We start from the raw sequence: 24,039 nt of genomic DNA, 5'->3' as shown, positions 1-24,039 counted from the left end.
AGCACTGAGATAGCTGCCGTGCCCACAGGTGAAAGGGCAGCAGCACCCCAGACCGTGACTGCACAAGAGAAGTGCCTGCAGATAGTGATGGCGCCGAATAGAGAGAGCGACATGTGCAACCACTGCACATCGAAGAGAGAGGCTGTAGCTGCCCCAGCCAAGCTGCAAAAGCGTAGAAAGGATGCAAGTGCCACACGAGGCACCAGAAGAATGCACAAGACCTGCGCTGCACCTAGGGGCTGTCTGCTGCTACAGCCACCAATGATGAAAGAGCGCCACATGTCCCCAGCAGTGATGGACCTCACCGCAAGACACAATATGGGCACGCCAGGCATCAGCAAAGGACGCCAGAAGGAAAAGGGACAATGTCAGAGGTGCGCAGAGGGCAGTGCAAGTGAACCTGACAACATGGGCAGAAGCCTGAGAAAACAGACAGAGCCCTCTGAGAGTGTAATGGAACACTAGGGAGAAGAGGCCGCACCAGCCTGCCATAGCAAAAGATGGCCACCGTTGGCCCGTCATTCAGCAGGTCAGCAGAACTTACCAACCCTGCCATGCAAATGGAGGCTGGAGTGCGCGATGCGCCAGCGCAGTCTCGAAGCGCAAGAGCGGTGCCCTCAAGTGAAGACATGGAGGAAGAGAACAGTGACCCTCCAACCAGGGAGCGGACCACCAAGAAGATCCCGGAACAGACCGGACCTGTGGGAGGTCTCCCAGGAGAGCAGATTAAGTCCTATTAACAGGACACGACAGTAGACAATGCAGTGGCAGAGGTGCCGAGCAAACCAGTGAGAGCTCTGGGAGAAGAGTGGATCAAGTCCTACCTGCAGGGCTCAGCCTGCAAGAGGCTGCGACAGAGCAAGATGCACCAGCAGAGGTGCAGCGAAAGGTCCATGTAGCACAGCATGATAGAAAGATAGAGGATAGAAGAATGTGGTACGATGCCACAATGTGAATGGGTGAAGGGAAGAAGGGTGTGACAGACCAGTCACACCGAAGATCAACACTACCACAGGTGTGCAAGTGAAAGGAGGAGAGCGAAAGTACTGAGGACTTGTGCCAGCAGACAAGAGGGTATCCATCATCACAAGATAGCCACCGGTGTTTGCAGACATCACTTTGAAACAGCTCCAAGGGTGGACCAACTGTTAGCTGCCAGCATGCGCACTCTATGGCCCAGCCCCATGCTTCCCAGCTCGTTTGTCCTGCCACCTGTCACCAGCTGCTCGACCACGATGGCATCTCTGGTCGTAAACTGCACACGCCAGTGGCCACGAAGTCCCTGAAGTCATCTTTTCATTGAAGAAAACACTGCCACCTGTTGATCTTCCACAAGATGTAAAAAGATCATCATCTTTATGAGGTGCATCACTCAACCACGAAGGACCACAACACCACAGAGTGGAGCCAAAGTCAGCAACAAGATACAATGTTGACATGCATCCCGGCACCATGGGAAGCTGACCATCCGAACACCTGCCATGAGCCCCCGTGAACCCGACACCTGCTGACGAGAGCACACCAGACCATTCAGAACATCCACCCTTGGGGTTGCACGAGGCACAGATGTGGTCCCATGGCAATCCAGGGGCAAGGGCTGCAAGGAATTCCAGTGAGAGAGGAATCCCGCCATGAGAGATGAGTTTGACGCAGTTCAGCCACAGGCACTGGGAAGCACAGAGGTCACCGACAGAGAGACTGGTCACCCAAAGATACGTGCACTAAGACCAGAGCATCAGAGTCCTGACGGCCGAGCAGGCTGACTGCGACAACCACCCTTGTGGTTCCATGTGCAACTGGGATGTGGTCCTGTTGACAGTTCCTCAGGGACGCCTTTGCTTGGCCTGCGATAGGCCCGACACAGTCCACACTGTCCCGTGGCAGCCAGCCAGAGGGCCTGGAGGAGACTCCTGTCTGTTGGAGTTCTGGTGCGAGAGGAAGCACTGCTGCTGCTCTGCCATTGGAAATCCAGATGCACCAGTCCTTCAAGGACGACGTTTCTTCATCTAGGTCATCCTCTTTCTTTACAGGTGTGCCATCCCCAGAGCGGAGTGCCTTCCAGTGATGTGTAAAGTGGACTCCCCACTGCTCCAGATGCACCTGCATCAAACTTTGTAAATGGACTTTAACACCGTGAGCCCAGGCGGGACTGGACCGGCAGTCCCTAAGTGAACTGAGACATGATAGACCAGCAATTAAAGTATCCACACATCATCTGCACTGCTATTCATGTCCATAGCAGTCTGGTTAAACAACAGAGGTGTGCCATTAGGTAGAGTACCCAGCTGTTCCTGTTCCATGCAGCATGTCCTCGCAGACCACCTTAAGAGACTCAGGTGGTCATTACAACCCTGGCAGACGGTGATAAAGCGGTGGTAAGACCGCCAACAGGCCGGCGGAAAAAATTAGCTATTACGACCGCAGCGGAAACCGCCAACAAAGACAGCCACTTTAACACTCCGACCGCCACGGCGGTACAAACAAACAGTTTGGCGGTCACCCCCAACAGACGGAGGACAATGTAACGCCCACACTATTATGACAGGCCAATCCACCACCTTTTCCGGGGCAGATTCACCCCGGATAAAAACACGGCGGAAACAGGAATTCCAAAGGGAAAACGCTCACCTCTACACACCTCACGAGGAACGAGGACGCCAAGGATCCGGAACTCCAAATTCTACCTGCAATAGTCTTCCTGCTCCTCTACCAGGAGCACGAACGCCGGCGGCGAAGACCACGGTGAGTACTGCACCTACGACACAGGGGGTAGGGAAAAAACAGGGACATACACACGCAACACCCCCACCCTCACCCACTACAACACACACACTAATGCATATCAATACATCACAGTTACACCTCCCAAACCCCCCGGAAGAATGCAAAGACAATAGAAAATTAGTGTAACCATTGTAATATATTAAAAGCAAGTAGGCAGAAATATATATACACCATTTACAAAATATATACCAAGCATAGTAGTCCAGGTAGTGCTCTAAAATATATACCAAGCATAGTAGTCCAGGTAGTGCTCTAATAAAGTCCGTGGAAAACTGGGACCACACGGTATGGGCGAGGCCCACACAAGATCCCTGACCATGACGGAGAGAACACTGCAGGGGCATCAGAGAGCAACTAAACAAGCACCTCAGTGGGAGGGAAAGGGGGGGCACCTCAGCCGCTTGAGTGCACGACGCCAAATCCACGAGAGGGCCACATGCCTACTGTTTCATCCTGGGGAGTGCAAAGCTACAGTCTCTCAAGTCTCTACAGTGGGTGGGTTGCCCACTGTTCAATCCTGGGGAGTGCAAAGCCACAGTCTCTCAAGTCTATACAGTGGGTGGTTTGCCCACTGTTCCATCCAGGGGAGTGCAAAGCCACAGTCTCTCAAGTCTCTACAGTGGGTGCAAAGCCACAGTCTCTCAAGTCTCTACAGTGGGTGGTTTGCCCACTGTTCAATCTTGGGGAGTGCAAAGCCACAGTCTCTCAAGTCTCTACAGTGGGTGGGTTGCCCACTGTTCCATCCTGGGGAGTGCAAAGCCACAGTCTCACAAGTCTCTACAGTGGGTGGTTTGCCCAATGTTCAATCCTGGGGAGTGCAAAGCCACAGTCTCTCAAGTAGATGACAGTCTCCACTGGTTCTGGAGGGGGCATGGTGCCCAGAGTGCTTAATCCTGCTAAGGACAGAGTTAGTTGATGCCTTTCTCCACTGGTTCTGGAGGGGGCTTTGTGCCCAGAGTGCTTCATCCTGCTAAGGACAGAGGTAGTGGATGATTTCTCCACTGGTTCTGGAGGGGGCTTTGTGCCCAGAGTGCTTCATCCTGCTAAGGACAGAGGTAGTGGATGATTTCTCCACTGGTTCTGGAGGGGGCTTTGTGCCCAGAGTGCATCATTCACCCCGTGACGGACTCAGTTGCGTCAGTGCCCTTGCCGCTCATGGGCCAGCGGTGCTTGAGACGGCGGTTCCCTGTTCAGCGGTGCTTGAGACGGCGGTGCCCTGTTCAGCGGTGCTTGAGGCGGCGGTGCCCTGTTCAGCGGTGCTTGAGGCGGCGGTGCCCTGTTCAGCGGTGCTTGAGGCAGCGGTCTCCATTGCAGGGACTCAGCTGCTGGCGGTCCTTCATGGCCCAGCTGGGCTTTTGCTGGCAGTCCTTCATGGCCCAGCAGGGCTTGTGCTGGCGGTGGCCACCTGGGCAGCTAGGCCTGTGCTGGCAGTGGCCTCCTGTGCAGCTGGGTCTGTGCTGGCAGTGGCCTCCTGGGCAGCTGGACCTGTGCTGGCGGTCCTGTCCTGGGCAGGTGGGCTGGTGCTGTCGGTCCTGTCCTGGGCAGGTGGGCTGGTGCTGGCGGTCCTGTCCTGGGCAGGTGGGCTGGTGGTCCTGTCCTGGGCAGCTGGGCTTGTGCTGGTGGGCCTGTCCTGGGCAGGTGGGCTGGTGCTGGCGGTCCTGTCCTGGGCAGGTGGGCTGGTGCTGGCGGTCCTGCCCTGGGCAGCTGGGCTTGTGCTGGCGGTCCTGTCCTGGGCAGCTGGGCTTGTACTTGATGGCGGTCTTCTCCGCAGTGCTGCTCTTCCCAGACTTGCCGGGTTTCTTGTGGCCCTTCCCCACCTTGGAAGGTGTCACAGCTGACTCCACACTCCCACCGGGACCCCTGGGAGCGGCTTTGGTGGCTGGAGTCTTCCCCCTCTCCTGCCGGGCACTGGCCAACTTCTGATGCTTCACAGGTGGGGGACTGTCTTTGCTGTGGCTCCATGCCACACTGGCTGCCCTGGTGGCCGGTGCACTCCAGATTCCGGTGACTACAGGCACCACTGGTCCCGGAGATGTTGTGGCTGAGGTGCTAGTTCGGGACCTATGAGACGGATGGGGTGGGGACGGTGTGGGAAAGAGGTCAAGGTTGGACAGGAAAAGTTTTTTGACACACTGGGACGGGTAGCTGGAGGGGGTTTGGGAGTGGAGGAAGAGGTGGTAGTTGTAGGAGGTGTTCGTTTGTTGACTTTGGGTGAAGGTGCATGCGCTGGAGGGTGTCGTGAGGTGGATGGCTGTTGGGTGGGTGTGTGCCTGTGTTTGTGTATCTTGGGAGGTGGCGTCACAGACACACTGGGAGAGGACACAGGGGACGTGTGAATGGTAGTGGGGGTGGTCACTGAATGTGAGCGGGGTGTGGTGGTGGGTGTGCTGGAGAGGGACATAGTGGATGTAGAGCTAGTGCATGCAGGTGTGAGTGTAGACGAGACAGGGAGGAAGGAGGGAGACGAGGAGGAGGGGGACACAGTGGAGGCAGTGGATGTTGGTGTGTCTGCATGTGTCTGATGCTTGCGTGAGTGCCTGTGGGATGTGTGGTGCTTATGTTTGCCTGAGCTTCCCTTGTGTGTTGATGTGTGTGCATGCTGGTCTGTAGGTGTGCTTGGGATAGGCTGAGGTACAGGGGATTGGGTCGGGTGGAGGAAGTTGGAGGGGGTAGGCAAGACACAGGGACAATGGTTGCCATCAGTGCTGAGGCCAGAGTCTAAAAAGCTCGCTGAAGTGCCCCCTTACCAGAATGAATGCCCTCCAGGAATGCATTTGTTTGTTGCAACTGCCTTTCTACACCCTGGATGGCATTCAAAATGGTAGACTGCCCAACAGTGAGGGACCTGAGGAGGTCAATGGCCTCCTCACTTAGGGCAGCAGGAGTGACTGGGGCAGGGGCTGAGGTGCCTGGGGCGAAGGTGATGCCCACCCTCCCGGGTGAGCGGGCAGAGGGCTAAGGCTGAGGGGCTGCTGGGAGGGCGGTGCTGGAAGGGGTGGTGGCGGCTGTACCTGTAGATGGGGTGGCACAGATGTTGCCGCCACCACAAGGGAGCTCCCATCGGAGGACGAGTCCGTGTCACTGGTCTCAGCTCCTGTCCCCGCCGTGGAGCTCCCCTCGCACTCTGTCCCACTGGTGAAGTCCGAGTCCATAGTGTGGCCCTCCATCGCCATGTGGGATGCAGCCCCCTGGTGCTCCGGTTCCACTGCTCCTCCGCCTGATGATGCTAATGCACACAAGAACAGGGAGATCACAAAAAGGTGGGGGACAACAGAAGAAAGACATGTTGAGTGTATGCATTACCGCTACCGTTGGTGGACACGACAGACACAGAAGCCCCCTGCACTACGCCCCGCTCTTGGGCTCCACTGTTCAATTCCTGGGAAATGGCCTACTAGGCTATGGACGACATCTGCACACATAGATGACACAGGGGCACAACTAGGTGTACTTGGCACTCCACAGAGGTGGGGTGGGGTGCCACATGGCCTGCCTTACGGAGGGACCTTGCCTACGGAACTCGCCCTGGCCTAGGGAAACCCACAGCCCACCTCCCCCAACAAGACCCCTCCACTGCACGCAAAGTCAGCAGAATGAGAGTGTACTCACCCCCTTGTTGCTGCTGTGATGCCCTCAAGTGCCCATCCAACTCCAGTGAGGCCACCACCAGGATCCTGAACATCAGAGGGGTCATGGTGCAAAGGGCACCCCTCCCACGTTGGGAGGCCATCCCCAGCTGAGCCTCCGCCGTCTTCTTGCTCCAGCGGCGAATGTCCTCCCATCTTTTCCGGCAGTGGGTGCTCCATCTGTGGTAGACCCTTATGGTCCGGACGTCCTTGGCGATGGCACGCCAAATATGTTTTTTCTGGTGGGCACTGACCTACATGAAATGTACAGGGGGAAGAGTAAGTTATTACCAACTGCACCGTCAAAATGATTGGCCCCCATCCCTACCCTTGCCATGTGGCACATGCATTCACCGTTGTTTCATGCATGCAGCACTCTCCCCCCTTCCTTCTTACATCCAGCCCTCTCCACACATGCATAGCCCATACATCATGCTCCCTGTGTACTTACCTGTTTGTCTTGAGGACTGTAGATTAGCGTGTACTGGGGGAGGACCCCATCCATGAGTTTCTCCAACTCCTCCGATGTGAAGGCAGGGGCGCTTTCCCCAGACACTTGAGCCATTGTCTCTTCCAGACCGAGGTCACAGCAGCACTTGTAGAGTACGTCCTCTCCTGTCGAAGATCAGGTATCGAGTGATTCAACAGACAGAAAATGGCGGTCGTCCGCGGCGGTGCGTACCGTCACCGCCGGCGTATATCGTCATTGGCTCCTGGGACCCATAGGGTCCAATGTTAACCAATGCAGCATTGCGCTGCAGTCTTCGACCACCTACCGCGATGGTGTACAACGCCAGCGCAGTTACCTCACATCCCATTGTCCCACTTTACAGGTCAGGCAGCCGCTATTTCAGGGGCCCACATGGCTTCATTTTCAACTGTGTCACACATACCTAGGCCTAGACTCAACACAAATACAGGCCACTTTTTGTGTATGAATGGTGTTCTGTGTAAACTGTGTGTACATGCCTCTGAGTTGTTTGACTCTGTGCTCGCTGTTGTCCTTCATAGGCACTGTCCGCTGGGACATGTGAGGAGATGGCAGCATCCTCCAGTGTACCGACCTTCGGTGGACCTGTCGACAATGGAGGAAAGACATGTCATTATCACATACAGGCTTGACCGTGCCACAATCCAGGAACTGTGTACCCAGTTGGAGCCAGACCTGATGTCAGCAATCCGCCATCCCACAGGAATCCCCCTCAAGTGCAGGTGCTGTCAGTGCTCCATTTCCTTGCAAGTGGGTCATTTCAAACAACAGTGGCCATAGCATCAGGGATGTCCCAGCCTATGTTTTCCAACATGTTGTTCAGAGTGTTGTCTGCCCTTCTGAAACACATGCGGAGCTATGTCGTTTTCCCTCAGGTGGAGGATTTACCTACAGTGAAAGGTGATTTCTATGCCCTGGGACATATCCCCAACATCATAGGTGCCATTGATGGGACCCATGTGACTTTGGTACCCCCCCCACAAGAGTGAACAAGTGTACAGAAACCGGAAGAGTTATCATTCAATGAATGTACAGATGGTATGTTTGGCAGACCAGTACATCTCCCATGTGAATGCCATGTTCCCTGGCTCAGTGCATGACGCCTACATCCTGTGGAATAGCAGCATCCCTTATGTGATGGGTCTACTCCAGAGGCACCGGGTGTGGCTATTAGGTGAGCACCTGGAAGCAAGACAGTTGGAATGGTTGTCTGGGTCTGGGGATATCCCTACAGGTTAGTGCGTGTCTAACAGTTGTCCCTCGCCATTTGCAGGTGACTCTGGTTACCCAACCTGTCATGGCTACTGACCCCAGTGAGGAATCCCAGGACAAGGGCAGAAGAACGCCACAATGAGGCCCATGGGCGAACTAGGAGGGTGATCGAGCGGACCTTCGGCCTCCTGAAGGCCAGGTTCCGGTGCCTCCATATGACAGGTGGATCCCTATTCTACTCACCAAAGAAGGTGTGCCAGATCATCGTGGCCTGCTGTATGCTTCACAACTTGGTTTTGCGATGACAGGTGCCTTTTTTGCAGGAGGATGGTCCAGATGGCGGTGTTGTGGCAGCTGTGGAGCCTGTGGACAGTGAAGACGAGGAAGCAGAGGAAGAAGACATCAACAACAGGGACTCAGTGATCCAGCAATATTTCCAGTGAGACACAGGTAAGAGTACAGACCTGCCTACTACATGTACTTAAACACTACTGCCTCTCTACTGTCTGTCGTTTTCACCCAGTGTATGGTCACTGAGTTGTCACTTTCCCTTACGATTTCACAGATGTGGGTCCCACTGTGTGACATCTGCTTAGATTCCTCATGGACTAGAGCTGTGTGACATAGGTATGTTGACATTACATTTGAAAGAGCATTTTGTCACTGTAATTGCTAATACACTATTTCGAAATCACAGACAGACTCGAGATTGTTTTGTGCTTTAAGTGTGTTTATTTAAGTGCTCAATATTGGAGGGGGTAGTAAAATGGTGAGCGGTGATGGCGGAGGAATGTCCATGGCAGAGTCCAGTCTATTAGTCTCACAGGTGCATTGCCCATATGGGCATAGGAAGTGGAGCTGCAGCAGTTTAAGTATGGACAGGGTGAGAAAGTGGGACAGTAGGATGACAATCAGGGTGGTCTCATTTCTTGTCGGGGTTCTTGGCATTGTGCTCTGTCTTGTTCCTGGATCTCAGGGAACATTTGCGGGGTGGTTCTCCCTCTGCAGGGGGGTGGGGTGCTGGTGTGGTGGTCCTGTGGCGTGGCGTCCTGTCCACTAGCGCCGGTGGAGGTGGTGGGCAGTTCATCGTCCATGCTAGTGTCAGGGGCCCCTTCTAGTGCCAGAGTGTCCCTCCTGATGTTGAGTACTTCCTTCAGCACCCCTATGATGGTGCCCAGGGTGGAGCTGATGGTTCTGAGTTCCTCCCTGAAGCCCACATACTGTTCCTCCTGCAGGCGCTGGGTCTCCTGAAACTTGCCCAGTACCGTTGCCATCGTCTCCTGGGAGTGGTGGTAGGCTCCCATGATGGAGGAGAGGGCCTTGTGGAGAGTGGGTTCCCTTGGCCTGTCCGCCCCCTGTCGCACAGCAGCCCTCCCAGTTCCCCTGTGTTCCTGGGCCTCCGTCCCCTGGACCGTGTGCCCACTGCCACTGCCCCCAGGTTCCTGTTGTTGTTGGGGTGGTGGGTTAGCCTGGGTTCCCTGTACTGGTGGACACACTGCTGATTGAAGTGTCCTGGGGACGTAGGTATGGGCCCGCTGGGTGGGTGATGTGCTGGTGTTTCCAGAGGGGGGAGGTTCTGTGGTGGCCTGTGCCAGTGTGAGGGGAACCGACTGTCCCGAGGTCCCCGATGGGCCAGGCTAGTCATCTAGATCCAGTTGGACAGAGGTGCTGTCATCACTGTGGGCCTCTTCTGTTGGTGGTGTGGACATGTGTGGACCTTCCTGTCTGGTGACATTGGGTAGGGGTCCTGCAGGGGTATAAAAGGATGTTTATTACATCTGTGTGTGGCATGGTGTGCAATGGGTGTGTGAACGTGTACCCCAGTGCTTGCATTCCTGTGTGGGACCTTGTGTGATGATGGTTTAGGGGGGTGTATGGGTATGTGCAGTGGGCTTGCTTTAGTGATGGGTGTCCATGCTTTGTTGTTGCATGCAGGGCTTGGTGTTGGGATGGGTGGTTTGTGATGTTGGGACATATGTGAGGAGTTGGAGTGCTGGGGGTGAGGGTGAGGGTGGGGGTATGTGCTGGCATGCAGGTAGGGTGGGGGATGTAATAGTTAAGATTTGTCTTACCAGAGTCCATTCCTCCACCTACTCCTGTGAGGCCCTCAGGATACAGAATCGCCAAGACCTGCTCCTCCCATGTTGTTAGTTGTGGGGGAGGTGGTGGGGGTCCGCCGCCAGTCCGCTGAACCGCCAGGTGGTGTCTTGAGACCACGGAACGCACCTTCCCCGTAGGTCATTCCACCTCTTCCTGATGTCCTCCCGATTTCTTGGGTGCTGTCCCACTGTGTTGACCCTGTCCACTATTCTTCGCCATAGCTCCAATGGAGGTGTGCTCCACCTGTGCTCCGAATAGCTGTGGCTCAACCAGGACGATTTCCTCCACCATGACCCTGAACTCCTCCTCCGAGAACCTGGGGTGTTTTTGCCGTGCCATGGGGTGGTGTAGGTGATGTATGGGGTGGAGTGTGGGGTGATAAGTGTACTGATATGTAGTGGGGTCTTGTGTGAGGTGCGTGGAAGTTCTGTGGGTGATGGTGTTGGGTGCCTGTGGATGCTGTTGTTCTTGCTGGTGCTGTCTCTCTCTGTCTTTCGTTCGTGATTTGTTGTCGTAAGGATTTGTGGGTGATGTGGGTGTGTGTTTTATATTGTATTGGGTGTGTGGGAGTGATGTGTGTATGTGTATCAGGTGTGCATATTTCGGTTTGTCCAATTTGGCTGTGTTTTGTAAATGTGTGTGTATTTTGAGCGCAGCGGTGTGTACCGCCTATGGAATACCGCGGTTGAAAGACCGCTGCGTGGATTCGTGGGTCGTGATAGTGTGGGCGTATTTCTGTTGCCCTGGCGGTGGAGGTTTTGTTTTCGCCAGTTTATCACTGACCTTTGGTGTGGTGGACTTGTGTGGGTGTCTAGATTTTGGCGTATTCAGAACTGTGGGTCATAATTGCTGTGGCGGAATTCCGCGGCCGCGGCGGTGTGCTGGCAGTCTTCTGCATGGCGGTAAGCGACTTTTACCGCCAATGTTGTAATGAGGGTCTCAGTGATTGTTTATAATTGCTGTTTTCTCTCCTACATGTTGGACTTAGTTTGTTTTGATTTTTTGATATTTAATAAAGTTTGGGAGGGATGTAGTGTCCTGCTGGACACGTTCTAGTGTTTCCATCAGCCACTCTGCTGAGGGCTGGATTCTACACTCATCCCACACCCATCCATCACAGGCATCACCGGTCAGGTGACCCTACCAATAAAAAGGGCTGGGTGCGTGTAGGAAAATGCCTCTGTGGGCATGGTTAACCCCTAACATTTTGCCTTTTGTTGATGCTAGTTATGAAAGTGTGCTGGGACCCTACTAACCAGGCCCCAGCACCAGTGTTCCTACACAATTGGCACAGCCCTGGCACACAGATAAGTCCCTTGTAAATGGTAACCTTGGTACCAAGGGCTCTGTGGCCAGGGAAGGTCTCTAAGGGCTGCAGCATGTATTATGCCACCCTGGGGACCCCTCACTCAGCATATGCACACTGCCTCACAGCTTCTGAGTGCTGGTGGGGAGAAAATGACTAAGTCAAAATGGCACTCCCCTCAGAGTGCCATGCCCTCAACCCACTGCCTGTGGCATGGGTAAGTCACCCCTCTAGCAGGCCTTACAGCCCTAAGGCAGTGTGCACTATACCACAGGTGAGGGCATAGTTGCATGAGCACTATGCCCCTACAGTGTCTAAGCCAAATCTTAGACATTGTAAGTGCAGGGTAGCCATAAAGAGTATATGGTCTGGGAGTTTATCAGACACGAACTCCACAGTTCCATAATAGCTACACTGAATTCTGGGAAGTTTGGTATCAAACTTCTCAGCACAATATATCCATACTGATGCCAGTTTGGGATTTATTGAAAAATGCACACAGAGGGCATCTTAGAGATGCCCCCTGTATACCAGTCCAAATGCTAGTGTTAGGCTGACCAGTTCCTGCCAGCCTGACACATCCAGACGGGTTTCTGGCCACATGGGGGGAGTGCCTTTGTCACTCTGTGGCCAGGAAAAAAGCCTGCACTACGTAGAGGTGCTTCTCACCTCCCCCTACAGGAACTGTAACACCTAGCGGTGAGCCTCAAAGGCCCAAGCCTGGTGTTACAGCGCCCCAGGGCACTCCAGCTAGTGAAATCCTCCATCTTGTTTTGGAGGATTCCCCCATTAGGATTAGGGATGTGCCCCCCACTCCACAGGGAGGAGGAACAAAGAGGGTGTAGCCACCCTCCAGGACAGTAGCCATTGGCTACTGTCCCCCAGATCTAAACACACCCTTAAATTGAGTATTTAGGGGCAACCCTGAACCCAGGAAATCAGAATCCTGCAACCTGAAGAAAGAAGAGGGACTGCTGACCTGAAAGCCCCGCAGAGACGACGGAGACAACAACTGACTTGGCCCCAGCCCTACCGGCCTGTTTCCAGACTCAAAGAACCCGCACAGCGACGCATCCAGCAGGACCAGCAACCTCTGAGGACTCAGCGGACTGACCTGCACCTAAAGGACCAAGAACCTCCCGAGAACAGCGGCTCTGTTCAGAAACAACAACAAGAAACCTACTTTAAAAAGGCTCTCGTCCGACTCCGGAAGTCTGAGTCTTCACACTCTGCACCCAACGCCCCTGGCTCGAGGTCAGGAAATCCAACACCGCAGAGAGGACCCCCAGGGGACTCCAATGACGTGGACACCCTGTGTCGACCTCCCTGCACCCCCACAGTGACACATGCAGAGAGGATCCAGAGGCTCCCTCTGACCGCGACTGCCTGGTAACAAAGGAACCCAATGCCTGGACCAAGCACTGCACCCACAGCCCCCAGGACTGAAAGGGACCACCTACCAGTGCAGGAGTAACCAGCAGGTGGCCCTCATCCTAGCCCAGTTGGTGGCTGACCCGAGAAGCCCCCCTGTGCCCTGCCTGCATCGCCAGAGTGACCCCCAGGTCCTGCCATTGCTTTCAACGCAAAACACAACACCTACTTTGTGCACTGCACCCAGCTGCCCCCTGTGCCGCTGAGGGTGTATTTTGTGTGCTTGTGTGTGTGTGTCCCCCAGTGCTCCTCAAAACACCCCCTGGTCTGCTCCCCGAGGACGCAGGTACTTACCTGCTAGCAGACTGGAACCGGAGCACCCCTGTTCTCTATAAGCACCTATGTTATTTGGGCCCTCCTTTGACCTCTGCACCTGACCGTCCCTGTGTTGCTGTTGCTGTGGGTTTGGGGTTGCCTTTAACCCCCATCGGTGGACTACCTATGCCCAGGAGACTGAACTTGTAAGTGCTTTACTTACCTGAGAAACTATTATTCACCTCCCCCAGGGACTGTTGATTTTTGCACTGTGTCCACTTTTAAAATAGCTTATTGCCATTTTTGGCAAAACTGTGTATACTACTGTTTTAATTCAAAGTTTCATACTTACCTGTGTGAAGTACCTTACAATGTATGTACTTACCTAAATTCTAAGTCTTGTGGTTCTAAAAATACATTCCGAAAATAATATTTTTCTATGTAAAAACCTATTGGCCTAGAGTTAAGTCTTTGAGTGAGTGTTCTCATTTATTGCCTGCGTGTGTACAACAAATGCTTAACAGTACCCTCTGATAAGCCTACTACTCGACCATACTACCACAAAATGGATCATTAGTATTATCTAATTTTGCCACTATCAACCTCTAAGGGGAACCCTTGGACTCTATGCACACTATCTCTCACTTTGAGATAGTGTATACAGAGCCAACTTCCTACAGCGCACGTGGCCTGAGGCAAGTTATATGAACCCATACTATGAGTATGTGTCACCTTATTGCAGCATGGGGGCCTAGGGCCCAAACACTACAGTTAGTACCCATGTACAAACTTTTACCTTTTCTGGATCAGGCCTCTGGGCATGATATAAAAATATATATCCATTGAACCATAGCACTGTGGCTTAATACAATTATAGCGCTGCAGTTTGTTATTCCCTAAGTTTGCGATGCTGGGGCCACGCAGCACGACAAGCATTAGGGATAAAATAGAGCACATATCTTAGAAGCATAGAAAGAGGCAGGTTGCAGAGATAGCAAAACAAATAATCGTTGCAAATTTGTGCGTTTCTGTTTATGCATGCATTACCACATTAAAGCCAAACCTGACATTTATTGTTTAATTACAAATGGCATACTCACTCTGAAATTGTCGGCAGATAGTGTAAGGTAAAAAGTGGAATAAGAAGTAATGGTATAAGGCTGCCATCTAGTGGTGAAATATGTTCACAATGGCACAATAAAACGTGGGATCCTCAATATTTACCATGAAGTAAACATAATTTTGAAATAGAAAATGATTTCTTTTAAATAAATCAGAGTTCGGATCAAGTCGAGGGAAATATAAATAATTTCCATAGGCTTATTAGGCTTACATATATATAGAAGAGAGAATGTAGATCAGTATCAATCGAATTTATGTGTTAGAATAATTTTTCTTGAATATATTGCTCTGATTAACCATTAGTATAGTTGGTAAATATTTTGTGTTTTCATAATGTTAAGCAAAAGTTAACTAACCCTGAATTGATGAGTAGCTGTAATTATTAATTAGGATTTAACTTTGCATAACAGCGTGAGCTGCGAATTTTAGGATCGGATGCAGCCCAGCAAAGTATTGACACGTTTTTGCATCTTTCTAGGCAAATAGTGCCTATGCTTGGATATTCAAAACCTCTGTAAGATGCAGACTTTGCCAAAATTGTAGTTACGAGAAAGAAAATCTAGTGGACTGCAATGCACACTCCCTCAAACTCCTGTCTGGGAGAGGTGTGTTTTTGGTAACGATCAATCCTAGGTGACTGCAGGATTATTTATGGAGGGGGTCTACCACCCTTTCATCACATGGATGAACAAACACAAGAACCCACACTATATATTTTAAGATAATTTAATAAAAAATCATATCCTAGCCTAGTGCAGATTATGTGGACACGTCATCAGTAAAATAAGCAGAATTTTTACAGCAATAACTGAAAAATGAGAAAAAATTGTGACATATTTGATGGTATTTTTTGGAAATGCCCCTTTTTGCAGGCTTTGCCTCAAGCATTTTGCCTTCTTCGTCCTATTTTTCTGACCTGTTTTTGATGGCCTTAAATCTCTGGGCACTTTACCACTGCTAACCACTGTTAAAGTGCATATGTTCCCTGTCTAAAATGTACTTGTGATTGGTTTATCGATTATTTGCGTATTTGATTTACTAATAAGTCGCTAGTACAGTGTAAGGTGCGTGCTCAGGGCCTGCAAATCAAATGTTACTGGTGGGCTTGCAGCACCGATTGTGCCACCCACATGAGTAGGCCCGTAAACATGTCTTAGACCTGCCACTGCGGTGTCTGTGTGAAACTGCCATTTTGACCTGGCAAGTACATTCACTTGCCAGGCCTGAGCCTTCTCTTTTACTACATATAAGTCACCTCTGCCTTTCTGCTGAATTCAATTCTGGGTCAGGATGACAATTGGGCTGTTTGTGCATTCACTCTTGATACTAAACGGTCACACAAAGGGAGTTGAGGTGTGCCCTGCATATCCTGATGGGTCTTCCTGAGCTAGAGTTGTGATAGGAGCTAACACTTGCACCCGAAAAGGGCAGTTTCTGTCCTCACATAAAGCAATATCCAACCCCCTGAAGTGTGTATGGGGCCAGGGCAGGAACAACAGGATCTTGTGCACTACAAAGACTTGACTTTAAAGTCGGCTTACTTCAAAGACAGAAATGGGTATAAGTACTGGACCTCTTACACCACATAGTTAGACTACCTCTGGACTGAGGAAATTCTGCCAGGAAGAAGAGCTAGATGCTGTAGAAGGGACTGACACTCTGCTTGTTGCTTTGTTGTGCTGGCCTATTGCTTGCTGCTTCTGTCCTGGGAGTGAAAGGACTGGACTTGGCTTTCTACATCCTCTATCCAAAGGTTCTCCAAGCACTTGGACTAAGCGTGCCTCCTGTTAAGAGGTCTCAGGAACCTCAAAGGCTTCACCTGCCAGCAACTGGGCACTCACGCTGCTAGTCCTGACTTGCCAAGTCGTGCAAGTCCAGTTCCGGTGCCCTTAGGAGTGCATTCTGGTGCAACAAGGAAGAAACTAGTGCATCAACATCCAGGATGACTTCAGAACTGGTGTCACTCTCTGACCCTGCGCCGCTGCCTGCACTGGAGCAGTGGCCCTCACTGAGTGAAACGACTGCAAACTACAACTTAGGCCTGATGCTACTGCAGCGCCTCTGAGGTCCAGCCGAAGCGTGAGTCCAGAGTGCTGTGTCATCAATGTCTGTAGCACCCGACACCAACTCCGAGACAGCACCTGAGGTTATCTTAGCTCTGTGACTCCCTTACCTTGACTAGAGTGAGAGTCCCTATTTAGACAGGCTGCAAACCACTGCCAACGAGAGACCCCATTTCCAACATTGGTGATCAGCGGTGAGAATAATACTTATATTTGTACTTTACTTACAGTGATTGGTGTACACTACTTCCATATCACAGACTATTACACCCCAAAATACTGGTTTGATTATTTCTCTCTTTGCAACTTTTGAGTTTTATTCACAATTATGTGTCAGTCTATTGAGCCATCAGTTGGAGCTGCAGATTTGGGATTTGAGCAGGAGAGGTTGGGGACTTATTCAGTACCTCAGCTCAACAAGTTTTGCAAGGAGCTTAAACATCCTATTAAAGGCCTCACTAGGAAGTAGGAGCTGCAAAAGGCACTAAGGGCGCGGTTGCCAGTAAAGGAGGCTGGTGAGAACACAGCGGAGGAGAATGCCATTGTTGATAGAGAGGAGCAGAGCCTTCATAGGCATTTTATGAATTAGAATCTGCCTGGGAGAAAGGCATCCTCCAGGGCAAGCAGCAGTGTTTCTTTGAGAGGTCTTTCCCCAGAGGAACTGGAGGACAGGCAAGAGGCTAGGAAATACCAGTTGGAACTAGCCAGGCTCAAAAGAGAGGCAGAGAAAGAAAAACATGCAATGTAGAAGAAAATGATTTTAGCTCAGGAGCTGAGATTGAAGAAGCTGAACTTAAAAAGCAGGTCCAGAGCAGATGGTTGCTGAGGGAAAGGTATACATACCAAGGGTGTGGTGAAGGATTTTGTGGGTCTGGCTGGCATAGAGCAGTGCTTTAGGGTGAATGAAGTGGTTTTGAGAATTGACAGTGTCTCTGAGACAGATTGGAGGGCAGTTATGTGGTAGTACTTCTCAGTAGAGGGTAGAGACACCTTGTTGGCTTCACAGCAAGGAGATCAGATGAGGTACTCCAACATGAAAGAAGCCCTGAGCAGGAGAAATGGTCTCACCCCAGAAAGTTACAGGGTAAAGTTAAGGGAGATAACTAAACATAGTTCACAAACTTGGGTGGAGTATGTTGATTCCTTTTGCAACTGCTAAGTTGGGTGAAGGGCAGCAAGGTAACAGACTATCAGTGTCTGAGTGGGCCTGTGAGTGTGTGAGTGTCTAAGTGGGTCTGTGAGTGGGTGCATGAGGGTTAGAGTGGGCCTGTTAGTGGTTGCATCATTGTCTCAGTGGGTCTGTGAGCAGGTGCGTCAGTGTCTATGTGGGTGTGTGAGTGGGTGCATGAGGGTCTGAATTGATCTGTGAGTGGGGGTGTGAGTGTCTGAGTGGGTCTGTGAATGGGTGCATGAGTGTATGAGTGGGTCTGTGAGTGGGTGCATCAGTGCCTGTGAGTGGGTGCATGACGGCATGAGTGGGTGCATTAGTGTCTGGCTGGGACTGTGAGTTGTTACCTGAGGGTCTGCGTGAGTTTCTGAGTGAGTGCGTCAGTGTCTGAGTGGGTGCTTGAGGGTCTGAGTGGGTTTGTAAGTCAGTGCATGAATGTCTGAGTGGGTCTGTGAGCAGGTGCGTCAGTGTATGAGTGGGTCTGTGAGTGGGTGCATGAGGGTCTGAGTGCATGTATGAATTAAGGAATTAGTGTATGAATGAGTCTGTGAATTTGAAAAACTTTTTTCTGTTTATTCGTGATTTATCTTAATTAATCCCGAATATCACGCATAGTTAAGAAAAATCATTCTAAACCCATAATTTGACCCTCTAGCAACCCTATCTCAGACTCCCGGGGTCAGGGTACATCTATCTGACCCCTTATGCTACTTTTCATTTTATTTTTCAGCCCCAGTAACCCTCTCCCGTAACATAAAATGGTGGCCTCAACTTTCTGTTCTGGTTGAGGCCAGCCAGCTATAATGCTTCTATTTGCGTGCACATTTGCGAAAATGCACAAATTTTTCATTACCTCAGATATACAAATTTGTATTTTCTTAAATTTCTCGTAAACTACTGAACAGGTGCACTCCAAATATGCAAAAGTGCAATCTCCGTACCAAACCCTAACTTTCTGCCAAATTTTTGAGTTTTTGTTATAGATAAATTATGTGAAACCACTATTATGGATGGAGGCACCAGTTTAAAGGTGTTCGGCAAGTTTATGGTGGCATGTGGGATTTGTGTGTAACGAACTGCCAGAATCGCAGTTAACCAGAGAAAATGACATGCCTGCCAACATGGGACATTACAAAATGAAAAAAGTGAGTGCTATGGAAACCTCGTTTTCGGGCTTGTATATTTGAAATGGTGCATAGCGGTAACAAGGAGAGTAGCTGTCATTTAAGTTTGAAATCAATGCACGACCTTGGGGCATATTGCAGCCAACCGATTTTAAAATGAACAGGCTGTGCAGTGCATGCTTGGAGAAAGGAAAACTACTGGAGTGCGAAATAGGATATTGACACTGCATTTGAGAGTGAATGTAATGACACACGCTGTGATGGTGGTATGTGTGCGCAAAGCAGTGCTTAATTTTATAAATAAAAAGGTGCCGGTGCTCAAAGCTCTCCTCTTAAACACACGGCTGCTGCAATTAAAAGTGCGAACACATAATACTGAGGCAGCATAATCCTGAAGCCACCTCAGGCCTCTTCAATCCATTTACAGCCACTCCCTGCCCCTCCAGCTCACTGTTGCAGCTTCCTGCTTGTCCCCTTTCTGATGCTTTTTCGTTTTTCTCTTCCTCTGTCTTTCCCACATGTCTTTTTCTCGCAGTAAATGTTTGAGACAGAAAACTAAGCACCGGCCCTCAGAAATAAGTGCTGGTGCTCTGCACCGGAAACAACAAGCACAAATTAAGCACTGGTGCAAAGAATGAACGGGGAAATAATAGTCTGTCTTTGTGATGTACTACCCAATGGGAGTGCTTTAAAATGTATTGAAATCCACTACGTGATGCACTGTGCAATTTCAGCATTGAGAAAGGCAAATTGCTGTCGAAACGCGTCTGCTGTTGCTGTGTTATGAATAAAATTGAAGTTTTCTTATCCGCAGTCAAAGATTCAGTTTGAAGGCGAAAGATAACTTTATAATGAACTACTGATGGTAAAGGGAATCCAAACCAAAATAAGATAGGGTGTGCTGGATAGGCGGTGCAGCAGTTTAACAATTTTCGCTCTTGATATGCATTTTATACATGGCTATATTTATGCCCAGATACGTTTCATTGTGGCATGTCTTATGTCTTTTCATTCGTTCTACAAATCTATTCTCTGAGGTTAGTTACAATTATTGCTTTATTACACATCAGATCTTATTTTTACTGTGTGTTCTCTTTGTGATCATGCGTGCTACCTGTGTCATTTCTCAAAGGACCAAGAGAAGGGGATTTTGCTTATTCTTTCTGAATACACAGAATTATTTCAGTATGTGTTCTCCTTGTGATCATGCTGCCGTCATCGTTTCTTTTAAGGTCCAATAAAAGGGTATTGTGTTTATTCATTCAATTGGTCTGTATGCATTTAGTTATTAGTGTCTGGCTTAGTTGTTTAATATCTGATTTGCTAAACAAATATAGATCTCATCATATGTGATGCTGGATATGATTAGCTTAGTCTATTTGATTGACTTGACCACCTTAAAGTGAACCTTCCAGTGTGGTCACTGTAACTTATCTAGATGTAAGAGTGATGTTCTAATACACCGTATACCCATGGTGGAGAACTATCATTGCTGATATGAGTTAAAGCTTTTGGTGATGGTCCTCCAATGGTTTGGGATAGTTAGCCGTATTTTGTAATAATGCTTCAGATACAGCTTTCTATGTGAATTATGTATCTTTCAGTGTTTAATAGAGTAGTGCATTGCTGTCTTCTTGTTCAGTCCTGTATGAACTGTGTTGAACATGAAAATGAGTCCACTGTCCAGTCTCCACAGTGTCAGTTTCCGGTTCCCCTTTCTTATGCTCTTCTGGATTTGCACAATGCCCATGAACTTGAAGTCTATTTTGTGTTGGTTATGAATGTGTTCAACTTTTAAAGAGAAGCGCCATGAATTAACAGTGTAATGATGTTTATTTAGGATAACAACCAGTGAGTGCTATTTCCAGCAGGTGCTCCTTCAAACTGACAACTTCCCAGTTCCCAGCTTCACGCTTGCACTCTATGTTAGACTTTTCCTTTTTGGCGTGGTCTCTCTTAACCTTTTGCCTCTGTTTCCCAGGTTGTTGATGTGTGCTGGACTCTGATTTTGCTGTTTTTGTTACTCTGGGCACTTTACCACTCCTAACCAGTGCTAAAGTGCAAGTGCTCCTTTACAAAATGTGTATGTAATTGGCTTATCCATGATTGGCATATTTGATTTATTAGTAAGTCCCTAGTACAGTGCACTAGAGGTGCCCAGGGCCTGTAAATCAAATGCTACTAGTGGGCCTGCAGCACTGGTTGTGCCACCCACATAAGTAGCTCTGTAATCATGTCTCAGACCTGCCACTGCAGTGTCTGTGTGTGCAGTTTTAACTGTAAATTCGACTTGGCAAGTATACCCACTTGCAAGGCCTAAACCTTCCATTTTCTTACATGTAAGACACCCCTAAGGTAGGCCCTAGGTAGCCCCAAGGGCAGGGTGCAGTGCATGGTTAAGTAGGACATATAGGCCCTCATTACAACCCTGGTGGTCGGTGTTAAAGCAGCGGTAATACCGCCAACAGGCCAGCAGAAAAAAAATGGAACCACGACTATGGCGGAAACCGCCAACATAGACAGCCACTTTAACACTCCGACCGCCACGGCGGTAGCAACAAACATCGTGGCGATAACCGCCAACAGACAGGCGGAACACAAGGTTCCGACCACTGTATTACAATACGCCTATCTGCACCTTTTTCGGGCCGGAACCAACACTATCAAAAGCACGGAGGAAACAGTACACAGAAGGGAAACCACTCACCTATCGACACCCAACGACGAACCAGGACTCCATGGAGCCCGAGTTACAGGTCCTGCCCATGCTGGTCTTCCTCCTTCTGTATCAGGAGCAGGACAGACGCCGTTGACGACCACGGTGAGTACTGCACCTACAACACAGGGGAGGGGGGAAGGGAAAAAAGAGTGACACACACACGCAACACGAAATACCCCCAACCCCACCCTCATCCACAACACCATACACACAAATACATGCAGCAACATTACATATACACCCCCTCACTCAATGGAACAACGCAAGGATATAAGGAAATTAATGTAACAAGTGTATTCAAGAAAAATCAGATTGTACAATTTCTAAAATCAGTATATACAAATATGTACACCAACTACACAAGTCCAGATAGTATTCTAATCATTGTCCGTGGACCAGTGGTCCCAAAATGAATGGTCGAAGCTCACACAATATACCTGACTCGAAACGGAGAGAACACTGCAGGGGCATCAGATTGAAATTAAACAGGCACCTCAGGGGGAGGGGGAGGGTGGGCACCTCAGGGATGAACGCACAACACCACTGCTGCACAAGGGGGGTCCATGCCAATTGCTGTATCCTGGGGAGTGCAAAGCCACAGTCTCTCAAGTCTTTCCAGTGGGTGGTTTGCCCACTGCTTAATCCTGGGGAGTACAAAGTCACAGTCTCTCAAGTGGATAGCAGTCTCCACTGGTTCTGGAGGGGGCTTGGTGCCCAGAGTGCTTCATCCTGCCAAGGACTGAGGTAGTGGATGTATCTCTCCACTGGTTCTGGACGGGGCTTTGTGCCCAGAGTGCTTCATCCTGCCAAGGACTGAGGTAGTGGATGTCAATCTCCACTGGTTCTGGAGGGGGCTTGGTGCCCAGAGTGCTTCATCCTGCCAAGGACTGAGGTAGTGGATGTCAATCTCCACTGGTTCTGGAGGGGGCTTTGTGCCCAGAGTGCTTCATCCTGCCAAGGACTGAGGTAGTTGATGTCAATCTCCATTGGTTCTGGAGGGGACTTTGTGCCCAGAGTGCTTCATCCTGCCAAGGACTGAGGTAGTGGATGTATCTCTCCACTGGTTCTGGAGGGGGATTTGTGCCCAGACTGCTTCATCCTGCCAAGGACTGAGTTAGTGGATGTATCTCTCCACTGGTTCTGGAGGGGGCTTGGTGCCCAGCGTGCTTCACATGCAGTGTGGCTGGTCCCGTTACCTCACATGGGTGTATGTGCCACGAGATTGCCTAGGAACAGGTAGCATGATATGCCATGGAGGCAGAGACATACCCCACCCTGCTGCGGCTTCACCTGCCACCTGCAGGTGCAAACAGTGATGAGAGTCATGCCTCATGGAAGCTGGGCAGGGTCCAGGAAGTCTCCTCCAGCCTCGGACGGCTGCCCAATGGGGATGGTAGCCATGTCAGATGTGTTGGCACTGTCTGAGCACGTCGCCGGGCTGGTGGCGGTGCTTGCGGCAGTGTCTGTGGCGGAGGTGCTGGAGGTGGTGCATGTGCCAGCACCTGTTGAGGGACACAGCAGGACGTCTCCTGCAGCCTCGGACGGCTGCCCACTGGGGATGATGCTGGGGACTGGTGCTGAGGCGGCAGACGTGCTGGTGGCGGTGCAGGTGGCGGTGCAGGTGGGGGTGCCGGTGGGGGTGCAGGTGGCGGTGTCCACCACCGTACAGGTTGGTGTAGTGGTTGACAGAAGGGGTGACTCTAGTCCCTCAGTCAGAGCCACCATGCCCTGTCCTGACCTGCTCTTCGGCTTGTGTCCCTTCCCCACCTTTGATGTTGCCGCAGGTGTCTTGCCACTGTCCCCTTTTGATTTGGAGGAGCCCTTGGTGGCTGGTAGGTGCAGCTTCTCCCTCCGGGATGTGGGCACCTACTTCACCTTGGCAGGTCTGATGGTGTGCTTGGGATAGGCTGAGGTACAGGGGATTGGGTCTGGGTGGAGGAAGTTGGAGGGGGGAGGCTGGACACAGGGACCATGGCTGCCATAAGTGCTGAGGCCAGAGCCTGAAATGCTCTCTGTTGGGCCACCTGCCCAGAATGAATGCCCTCCAGGTATGCATTTGTTTGTTGCAAATGCCTCTCAACACCCTGGATGGCATTCAAAATGGTAGATTGCCCAACAGTGAGGGATCTCAGGAGGTCAATAGTCCCCTCACTGATGGTAGCAGGGCTGACTGGGGCAGGGGCTGAGGTGCCTGGGGTGAAGGAGATGTCCACCCTTCTGGGTGAGCGGACACGGGACACACGCTAAGGGACTGCTGGGAGGGCGGTGCTGGAAGGGGGGGTGGCGGCTGTACCTGTTGATGCGGTGGGCACGGAGGTGCCCGCCACTGCAAGGGAGCTCCCATCAGAGGATTCGCCGCTGTCGCTGGTGTATGTTCCTGTCTCCGTCCTGGATCTCCACTCGCCCTCCGTCCCACTGGTGGCTTCAGACTCTGTTGCTTCACCCTCCAGGGCCATGTGGTATGCAGCTCCCTCCTGCTCCGGTGCCACTGCTCCTCTGCCAGATGATGCTAATGCACGCAAGAATAGGGTGACAAAACAAAAAGGGGGAGGAAGACAGAAGAAACACATGTTCATTGCATGCAACACCACTGCCATTGGCGGACACAACACACAGGGAGCAGCCCAATGCACTAAGCC

This window comes from Pleurodeles waltl, chromosome 7, assembly GCF_031143425.1.
Source record: "Pleurodeles waltl isolate 20211129_DDA chromosome 7, aPleWal1.hap1.20221129, whole genome shotgun sequence".
In the NCBI taxonomy this organism is placed as follows: Eukaryota; Metazoa; Chordata; class Amphibia; order Caudata; family Salamandridae; genus Pleurodeles; species Pleurodeles waltl.
The sequence above is the reverse complement of the archived record's forward strand: the minus strand, read 5'-3'. Positions refer to the sequence as shown.